We start from the raw sequence: 10,528 nt of genomic DNA on the forward strand, positions 1-10,528 counted from the left end.
ACACAGCAAAGGAAACCATCATCAAAATGAAAAAGTAACTTACTGAGAGAAGGAAGATATTTGCCAACCACATATCCAATAAGGGGTTAATATCCAAAATATATAAAATCTCTTACAACTCAACAATAAGAAAATGAACAACTAAATGTTATATATGGACTGAAAATTATGTTATAAATGGGCAACGGATCTGAATAGGTGTTTTTCCAATGTCTTATACACACGGCTAACAGGTACATGAAAAGATGTTCGATATTACTGATTTTCAGGGAAGTGCAAAACTAATATGAGGTATCACCTCACCCCTGTGAGAATGGCTAGCATCAAAAAGAAAGAAAATAAATTAAAAAATAAAAAAGCAAGAAAAAACAAATGTTGAAGAGGATGTGGAGCAAAGGGAACATACTGTTGGAGGGACTGTAAATTCATACATTGTTGGTGGGAATGTGAATCGGTGCCATCACTGCGGAATACAGTATGGAGTTTCCCCAAAATATTAAGAATAGATCTACCATATGACCCAACTATCCCATTCCTGGATCTTTATCTAAAGAATATGAAAACACTAATTCAAAAAGATATATGCACCCATATGCTTACTGCAGCATTATTTACAATAGCCAAGATATGAAAACAACTCAAGCGTCCATCAATAGATGAGTGAATAAAGAGGATAGGCTTTACGTGTGCAATGGAATACTACTCAGCCATAAAGAATGAAATCTTGCTCTTTGTGATAACATGAATGGAACTTGAGGTTATTATGCTAAATGAACTAAGTTAGCCCGAGGGAGGCATAGATCATTCGATTTTACTCATATGTAGATCTAAAAAATCTATGTAAGAAATGAACAAACAAAATAATGCAAAAATAGACTCAGATACAGAGAACAGATTGATCGGCTATCAGAGGGGAAGGGGGACTGGGGGCACTAAATAGGTGCAGGGGTCAATTGTATGGTGACAAATGGTAGCTAGACTTTTGGTGGTCACTTTGTAGCCCGTACAGATGTCAAATGACAAACACAGCTGAAACTTACATAAAATTACGGACCAATTTGACCTCAATTTAAAAAAGAAAGAAAAAGAAGCTTACCCAAATGTTTCTCCAAGAGAAAAGAAATGTGCTATTAGGGACAGAGAATATTATTTTTTCGTTTTTCTGAGCCCAAAGCACACTGCCTCACAGAGAAGAACAGATGTTTGGTCTGAGAGGAGGTAGAGAGAGGATTGATATAAAGAATAATATATTTTATATACATAAGCACATATTCTGGAAGGCAGAGAAGAAGATGTAAACTAAGACAGTATTTAAAAATAAAAGGGAGCTGTGGAAACAGAAAAAGTTTTAATTCCAAGCCCACATTACATTAGCTTACTTCAGAGGTCTCTCAAAAATAGCCAAATGAAATGTTTCTTTTCTAACTTTAACCTGGCCCAGGAGGGGAATACATCCTTCCTTCCCCCCTCTCCAAAAAAATGCAAATATCATCAAAATGAGGCTCAAGGTGATAAACTTCAATTCAGAGGGTAAATGTTTATGGATACATTAAGTTATAGTCACCTGAAGTCTCAGTAATGGAATTATTGACAAGCCCTGAAATATAGCCTGGTACCCAGGGCCATTCTCTCTCTCTCTCTCTCTCTCTCTCTCTCTCTCATTCTCTTGCTCTTTCTCTCTCTCTCTTTCTCATTCTCTCTCATTATCTCTCCCCACCCCCCTTGCCTACCTTTCTCGATTGCTCCTCTCATTTCCACTACCAAAAGGGAATGGAGCTATTTTTTGACCAGATTCTGATTTCTGTACTCAAAGAAAACCCCACCCTATGCTAGAAAAACTAAAAAAAAAAAAAATTATTCGCCAAAAGCCATGGTATCTTTGACTGACATGTCTGTCCTAGAACAAACTACTTAACAGTATCTCCTTCGTGTGACCCCAGACATCCCCAGTTAGAGAGTCTGAAGGACAAAAACAGCAGCAGTAATCGCCAGTCCTTTATATCTGAGTCCCTTGCTAACTGTGTGATAGGCTCTGAGAAAAGGCACGGGAGGAGCAGTGGAAGGGGGTCGTGAAGGATGCAGAGGGTGGGGTCTTAGGACACACTGCCCGTGACTGTTGCCAGAGTTTCCTTCCTCTTGGAAAGTTCTAGGATTGTTATGGTCCCTTGGGATCGCTCTCTGGGTTTACATCCTGCTGCAGTCTTTTGGAGGATTTTAAAGGAAGTGAATGCTTTTAGAAATGCCTTCTATATACAGAATCAACTCTTGTGGATCTGGAAAGGACGAATGCCCTCACAGGTGATAGCTCACCTGGCCAGACAACAGGTGTCTACAGTTCTGCAGAGAGCAGTCACAGGGGCGGCCCGCAGATGTGGGTGCAAGCACTTATGTTGGCGGTGGTAGCTCTGCAAGGAGGCCTCGGATCGCATTGCAAAACCTAACACACAAGACTTTCTCGTTGCCCAGTGTTTTAAAAATCTCCATCCCTTATGCTGGGAAAATTACGAAAGATGCAAAAAATATCTTTTGATACAGTCTCTTAGCAGCATCTTCCCCCAGGTGCCCTCGGAGTAGAACCGTCTCCGCCAGCAGCACTTCCAACTTCACATCCTTCCCACCGGCCTCCCCTACTCGAAATGCACCCACCTGTGTCCCACACACTCGAGGCTCCATGCCCAGGTAAAGGTAACCACTACCTCCTCCGGAGAAGCGGAGTATCGGCAAGGATCAAGGGTCAATTTCAAACTCAATATACATACAGTTGGGATTACATCTTTTCAACCACGCACACTGGTCTCACTGGAACCCCAGCGAGGGTTCTTCACCCCCCCCCCCCCCATCTCGGCCTGTGGTTTAATGGCAGCAACAGCAAAAGGAAAAAGAAAGTTATCTGGTGAGATAAGAAACACAATGATACGGCTTTTAAAAAGACCCAGGATGGTTCTTTTTTTTTTTTTTTCTTTCCTAGCTGTCACCAATTCCAAAAACAAAAGACAAATCTGTAATCTGATAAAGAGAGCAAAGACTTGGGCACTGATTTGATTTTGTAGATTAGGAACATTTTTAAATGCACGGCAGCTGTTTATACTTAGTATACTTTGGCCAGCCTGAAGGGCATCAGAAGCTTGTTTTCCCTAGTTCTGCTTATCTAGATGTAGCTAGGGAAAAAAAAAAATCTAACATATTCATCAAAAATCCATTGGGAAATATGACTGGTAAAGGAATAGCCTCCCAAGGATTTTGGATATTTTATTGTTATCATGTCAGGAATCTCACCTGCCTAGCAGATTGCTTTGCTTAAAGTGAGAAAAAAAAGAAAAAAGAAAAACCTGTGGTATCTATTTTAAGCATCACGATCCTTAATTTCTTAATCTTCTGTTCTTGAGTTCTATAATAAATCCATTCAAAGCTGTACATATGCATTAAGAAGCATACAAAAGTCACCTTTTCTTTTCTTTCCAAAACATTAAAGCCTTTTCATTCCATTTTAAAGGACTCTTTTAAAGCAAGTTCTCTAAGCCAACTTTCTAACCCACACATCACAGAACACTAGGCCCCGGTTTTTCTGGATGCAGTAACTGGTATAATATCTGGTGTAATTATTTCACCCATCAGCATCTCAAGGAACAGTAGCTTTGAGCAGGGCCAGCGCCAACTCTAGGAAAAAGGGTGGGAGTGTTGTGTTCAGGCGTGCATGTTCTCACAAGCACGCTCTCTCGGTCTCCATTTAAATACAGCTCAATTTTCACCAGAACCCCCCAAATATTAGCAAATAGTAGCTACTAAGAATTCATTAGAAATGCCCAAAGACTCAAAGATTTCTAGGTCTGTTCCGAGAAGACACCTCTAATCCATAGGCTCCTTCATACGCCCAAACCCAAGATAGGCCACAATGTCCCCAGTAAGTTCTGGGATACAGGGGTTTGTCCAAAGGTATTGATCAGGGCAGAAAAGTTAATTTTCTGGATCATTAAATTTCAAAAAAAAAAAAAAATAGTTTCTCTCTCTCCAGGGAAAAAATAATAGATGAACATCTTGGCAATAAGAGAGAAAGACCCGTGAACTCCTCCCTGTTGCCATATAGTAACGCATTTGCCTCCTTCAGAAATTCAAAACTAAGTTTTCTAAAACCCTGGCCTCCCCTTGTAGCTCCAGGGTTTGTTGGACCTAATGTACCCCCCTTCAAAGGCCACGGGGGCCAAGAAGCGATCCTATTAAAACAAGCCCCCAGTGCAGTTTCTGTTAATGAGCAATGTGCCCATTTGCACAACTGAGGGGCACAATCACCCTCGCAGGCCCTAGGGCTTGTCGCCTGCCTGGCCTCGTGCTCCTGCCCCTTCTGTTCCCCGGCTCTCAGGCTCAGCTCAGGCACCCCGCCCACGGGTCCCCGGCCCCTCAGGGTCCTCTTTGCACGGTGGCCACCTCAAGGTCCTCCTTGCGCGGTGGCCACGGACCACAGCTCACAGGGCTCAGGGTGGTGGGTGTAGGACAGCGTGCTCAGATGTCCTGTGGGGCCTTCCAGAAGCCCTCTGCCCGGGCCCCTGGGCCCCGCCAACGAGCTGAGGGCCTCAGCCTCCACGGGTGATCCTCCAGCAGCCTGGAGGGGCTCGGACCCCCACGCGGCCACTTGGCTCACCTGGGTCACCCCGAGCCAGGGCCCGCACCTGCCAGCTGCTGCCGTGCGTCCTCCCTCTGGCACCAGCCCCGCGGGGCTCCCAAAACCCTGGTCCCTCAGCTTCCCCTTTCTCCTTGTCCAGGGCAGGACAGCAAGTGGGGCCTCACCAGGACCCCAGGATTCCTGAGAACGGTCACCTTTCCCACCGTAGCCCGTGTCACCGGTGCTCGTCCCTGAGCCCAGCCGCCTGGGCCTGCTGTCCCGGCCTGAGCCACCGGCAGCAGCAACGGGAGGAGAGCTCTCTGGCACCTGCCCAGGTGCGCACCTGAGTGGGAGGAGGGCCGCAGGTTGTCTTACCTCCTCTTTCTCCCCCCGGAGCCGACACCCTGAGGCACTGTGCGGCCTCGGCCCCCTTGATAAAACCCCGACTTACCCCCTCCTGCACAGGGTCGGCCTCCCTGAGGGCTCGGGGAGAGCTCGGGGCGCTGCACGGCCCCCAGCCTGCTCCCCGGGGAAGGGCAAGGCCCAGAGACAGAGCGCTGGGTGCAGGTCCGCATCGGCTGCTTCTCGGCTGGGGGACGAGCTGGGGGGCAGCTGACTTCCCGGGCCTCGATTTTCTCATCTGGAAAGTGGGAAGAGCAAGGCCCCCTAACTCTTTGTGTGGCTCTGGCACTATAAGATCAGTAGCCACAGCCTACGGACGGGGCTCGGTAAGCGTCAGCTTTAACTAGTAGAAGGGAGCACCCTCTTTCTTGCATGAAGCCTCACCAGCAAACAAAACAAAACCCGTGTCCCCACCCCTCATACCCCCTTGCCCTGTCTCCCAGGGTCCTGCCGGGGAGCGCTGCCATCACCCCTGCGGAGGCTGGATTTCCACAGTCCCTCCCCATCCCCCACCCCGTGCAAGCTGCAGGCTGTCCCCAGCTGCCCCTAACCCGGCGGGCTGGGCCGCTCTGCGGGCTCCTGCCGGCTCCACACACCCAACCAAGGCCTGTCCATCTGTCTATCCCAGATGCACGGGTGGGCAGGACTCCCCCAAGGCCCACATACTTATGGCACCGGACCCCACAACTCTACAGAAACACTTTTGTTCAGGGACGGATGCTCAATTCGTGGTTCAAAAGGGGAGCACAGAGAAGTGACCTGGAATGGTGCTAACGTCGCTGCCTGGGACCCTCAGGCACACATGTGAATGCCCCTCCTGGCCTGAGTGCTACTTACGTGGGTGCGTGTCCCGGCCCGGCCACCTGGAAGGCGAGGGCCTGCCTCCCGGCCCTTCACCCCCGTCGCGTGCCCCTAGTGGGAGCAGTACCTCCGGGCCCACGTGGACTGCACTCTGCGACAAGTAGACGGAGGCCCAAGGGGGTCCGAGCTGTCCCTCCCTCACCCCTGAAGGCCGGTCATGCACGAGCCCCTGCAGCTCCGAAGTCCAGCGTGCTGTCCCTGGAGGAACCAGGAGCCCATGGGGTCTGTGTCCAGCTCGGGACACAAGCGTCCCTCCGCCTCGGGACTCGCCTGTAGGCCCTCGCACGGCCTTCTCTCGCGTGTGCAGGCAGTGAGCCCAGCAGAGCCTGGGCCCAAGCCCCAGAGGTCGAGGTTCAGCAAACTCTGCAGAGTGAAGCTCAGGTGTCTGGACTTCTATCAGGTGTGCAGGTGACGCCAACGAAGGCGATGGCCTTCGGAGGCCGGGGCAACAGGGCTCAGCCTTGACCGGTTTTCCCAGCACGTGGCACGATGTCTGGCAGGTGCGTGCTGCTCGGAGCCCGGGGCAGCCAGTCCCACGGGGGTGCTGGACCAGCAGGGGACCCTGGGGGGACACTAGAGACCCACTGGCCCGGGTGGCACCTGCACCTGCTCCCTGCCGGAGCCACTCAGCCTCGCTTTGCACTTTGTTTACGACCATCTGTCTGGTTCCGGAAGCATCCAGCAGTCTCCCAGCGGCGTCGGCCCCCGTGGCTACCGGTGGGCACAGCTCTGCGGCTCTGCTTCCACCGGCCGCACCGGCCCCGAGAATCAGCTCAGGTGAGGAGAGAGGCCACGAGCAACCTGAAGGAAGGAGAGGAGACCTGGGCCAATTCCAAGAAGAAACTAAGCTGAGCATCTGCGGCCCTCCCCTGAGCGCTCCCTTGGCTCTGAGGGAACGTGTGGCTTTGGGGGAACCTGGTTGGCCTGACGGGGGTGGGAAGGTCAGGTGAGCAGTGCGGGAGGCCAGTGCGAACGCCGTGGGCTGGCAACATGCTCTGGGGGTTCCGAACTGTTTAACAGGGCTGACCCCCATCGTGTCCCGACTCACCCACTACCCTTATGTACCCCCCGCTCCAGCCAGAAAGCAAAACAGGGCTCAGGAAGGCAGCCTCCTGGGTTACCATGCAGAGCTGGGGTGGCTCAGCCGGTTAAGGGTCAGCCTTGGGCTCAGGTCGTCACCCGGGGTCCTGGGATCGAGCCCGGCTCGCCTCCCTGCTCAGCGGGGCCTGCTTCTCTCTCTGCCCCTACTGCTCTCCCTCTTCTCTATCAAATAAATAAAATATTTTTTAAAAGTGCAATTTAAGAACCAGAGTTCCAGGTTCTACCGATAGCTCCCTCACCTCCAAGTTGGTCCATTAAGGTTTCAGCTGTTTCCTTTGAAAGATGATGTGGTAGGAGGCCGTGGACTAGGGACTCCTGCATGTCAGACTCTGAAATAAACCTAAAGCCAAGTGTTTTCAGCCACTCTTTCTTCAAAGTATCCCATCAGAGGAGGCACGCCTCTGTGCACCGCAGGATTTCTGAATCTGTTAAGCAAGAACAGGTGTGAGAGCCTCCACTCTGCAGATATTGAGGCAGAGAAAACTAATATATGAACATAAGCACCTAGAAATGATAAATTATTATAAATTTGCACAATCATCTCAAGAATGATGGTGTTCTGCTGTCTTCTTCATTATTAATGAACTAGACAACCTTATTTAAAATAGACAATGGTGAATAGCAAGAAGATAAATATTTTACATTTTGCATTCAAGACCTCCTCTCTAGGAAGAGAAATTTCATCTTATAAATATCTCATGTTATTTATTCAATTACTTCATTGTATACTGCTCCTTCCCACCTGAATTTATATGGGAGAAGAGCTCGGTTTGTTTTTCTTTTGTACTTGAAACTCAGGGTCATTCCTGTATTTTGCACTAAATAATAATCTTAACATGCTTTCCTTTGCCTTTTCTAGATTTTAATATTTGAAAACGGGCAACTGCTTATCTTCTACGAAGGTGGTGATTTACTACTAGCAAAGCTCAATTTCTAAAGTGTGAGTGCATGGGACCCACGCAAACAACGTTACCTTTTTGCTGTGACGATCTCAGCCAGCCCTAATCCTCATTATGCTCCATTTCTCCAGAAATAACACAAGAGCACTAGGTGGAAATCGCATCATCGCCCAAACTCTGCAAACATTCAGTCGTGATAGGAGGCTCCAGACACAGCTGGAAGCCACTACGCTGTGCCTGCCCTGTAGCTAATCCGACCACTCTTGAGGCAGGTTCTAAACGAAATCAGACCGTGATGACTGATATTTAAATTGTACGTTCCAGCTTAAGAAATGCTTTAACATATTCTCATTTGATTCCCACATTAATCTAGCCATTAGCCCATTTTACAGATTAAGACGCTGAGAAGAGGCACCAAGGCATCTCACTGCTTTCCAGAAAAGTTTGTCTAAAACTGTGCTGCATGGGAGGTGGGAGATTTTGGTGACCCTCCCACTTCAAGCAACGTTTATGTGTATCAGGCAAAGTGGAGGAGTTCACCCGGTGCCAGAAACCACCAGATCTGAATTTAAGTTTGGCTTGGCTGCTTACTGGCCTGTGCGACCCTGGGCAAGTTACCTACCGTCCCTGAAACTCCAACTTTTCATCTGTTAAGAAAAAAAAAAAAAAAGCTAATAATAAGCAAGCTCTCTGGGTTGCTATAATGGTTAAATAAAATAATGCGAGTCACAAGCCTTGCTTTGATGCCTGGCACTCACTAACCACTCCGAAAAGGATGCTTTATATCAAATCTACACAGTGCCACCTGCTTCTCCTAATTAACATCCCTCATAAACACACCCAGATGAAATAACAAACCAAGGAAGATTCCATCCGTGTCCCTAGGAAGACATAAAAGCATGGCACTTCCTAATCAGCATCACTGTTCCTATATCCTTTATAATAAGGAGGTCTTTATTCCCACAGGCGTACAAAAGCAAGTCTTCCCCAGGCTCGATGGGGAGAGGAGGATTTGGAAGAGGAGTCTCCTCCTCGGGCAATTTCCTTTGCATATTTGACCCGCACAGAGAAGCATTCTTATTCCTCTTTACCATTGATTAATGGCATATTGGCAGGTGATTTACAAGTCTTCAATTTGTGGTGTCCTGAGTGAAGCGTGACAAAGGCGTAATTTTCGGTTCGTACATCCATCACATTTCACTAACCTAACCTGGGAAACGGGGATCATTCTTTGTCAAAAGGAATGGCTTCATGCGCTCGGGCACTCCACGCCTGGTCCGGGCCTCCCTCCTCCCTTCCTGGCCCTGCTCAGACACCAGGTAAATGGGATTCCTTCAGGGAGGGCTTGGATGGGATCCAATTCAAAGACACATAATTGGCAGTTTTTTCATCTTTCAAAGGCCTTTTCAATACTCACGCTGCTACAGTCAGACTTGCTTTGATTCTCACAAAGCATTGCCTCACCTCCAAGACTGTTGCTAGGATATAGGGATATCACAACTCCTGAATACATAGGCGGAAGGAAAAGATTTTCCTCCTCCTTACAAATGTCATTCCAATTCTTGCTCTGCTTTTCTTCAAGGCCAAACTGAGGACAAAGAATAGGATTACCGGGATGAAGTGTTCAAAATAAAAGGTCAGAAACCAGAGAGACCAGTGCCTGACTGGAGTGGGGGTGGGGAGAGCCCTGTGGGAGAGAAAGTTTTGCTTGCAATAGTGGTCAGATGACTCACCAGAGGTGGAGCAGATCCAGAACTAGCAAGGGCGGTTGCATGTGTGTGCGTGCGTGTGGGTGGGTGGGGGTGTGTGTGCACACATCACGAACGGGGAAGGGTATTAAAAATCAACCAGAGACTGAAATGTCCCCATTATTTCCTCCCTAAAGTCAGTAGGTCAGAGAAGGGAGCTCTAACACCGATTAAGCATTGAACAGCTTGAGGCCTTATTAATATGCAAATACCCTATGGAGAAGGGTGAGCATGTTAAAGTTTTATCCTCTGTGATAGCTTTAGAATATAGTTGGTAAATTGAACTCCAATTTAAAAAAATACAAAAAAAATTAAAAAGTTGAAAAAATTTTAAAAATGTTCCATAAATTCTTTTTTTTTTTTAAACTTCCTACTGCTGTTTTTTTTTTTTAATTTTTTTTTATTTATTTACTTATGATAGTCATAGAGAGAGAGATAGAGAGGCAGAGACATAGGCAGAGGGAGAAGCAGGCTCCATGCACCGGGAGCCCGACGTGGGATTCGATCCTGGGTCTCCAGGATCGCGCCCTGGGCCAAAGGCAGGCGCTAAACCGCTGCGCCACCCAGGGATCCCCTGTTCCATAAATTCTTTGACACTCCTCCCTTCGAAAGGAGGAAGCCTGGTCCCCCTTTGCTCAAGTGCAGACTGTACTGAGCGACACGTCTAGCCAACAGACTGTGGTAAAAGTGGCAGTGACACTGGGGTTCTGAGATTAGGGCAGCAAACGAGGTGTGCCTTCTTGTCTCCCCTCTTTTTTTGTTTTATCATCATAATCACTGCGAAGAGTTGTGGGTAGCTGACACACAGTGTAACCGATTCAGGTGTACACCTGAGCCACTTGACAAGTTTCTACATGACACTGTGTTCCCACAAGTGTGGCTGCCACGCGTCCCGTTGCGTCACTATTACAATACCACTG

This window comes from Vulpes lagopus, chromosome 24 (genome assembly GCF_018345385.1).
Source record: "Vulpes lagopus strain Blue_001 chromosome 24, ASM1834538v1, whole genome shotgun sequence".
Classification (NCBI taxonomy): Eukaryota; Metazoa; Chordata; class Mammalia; order Carnivora; family Canidae; genus Vulpes; species Vulpes lagopus.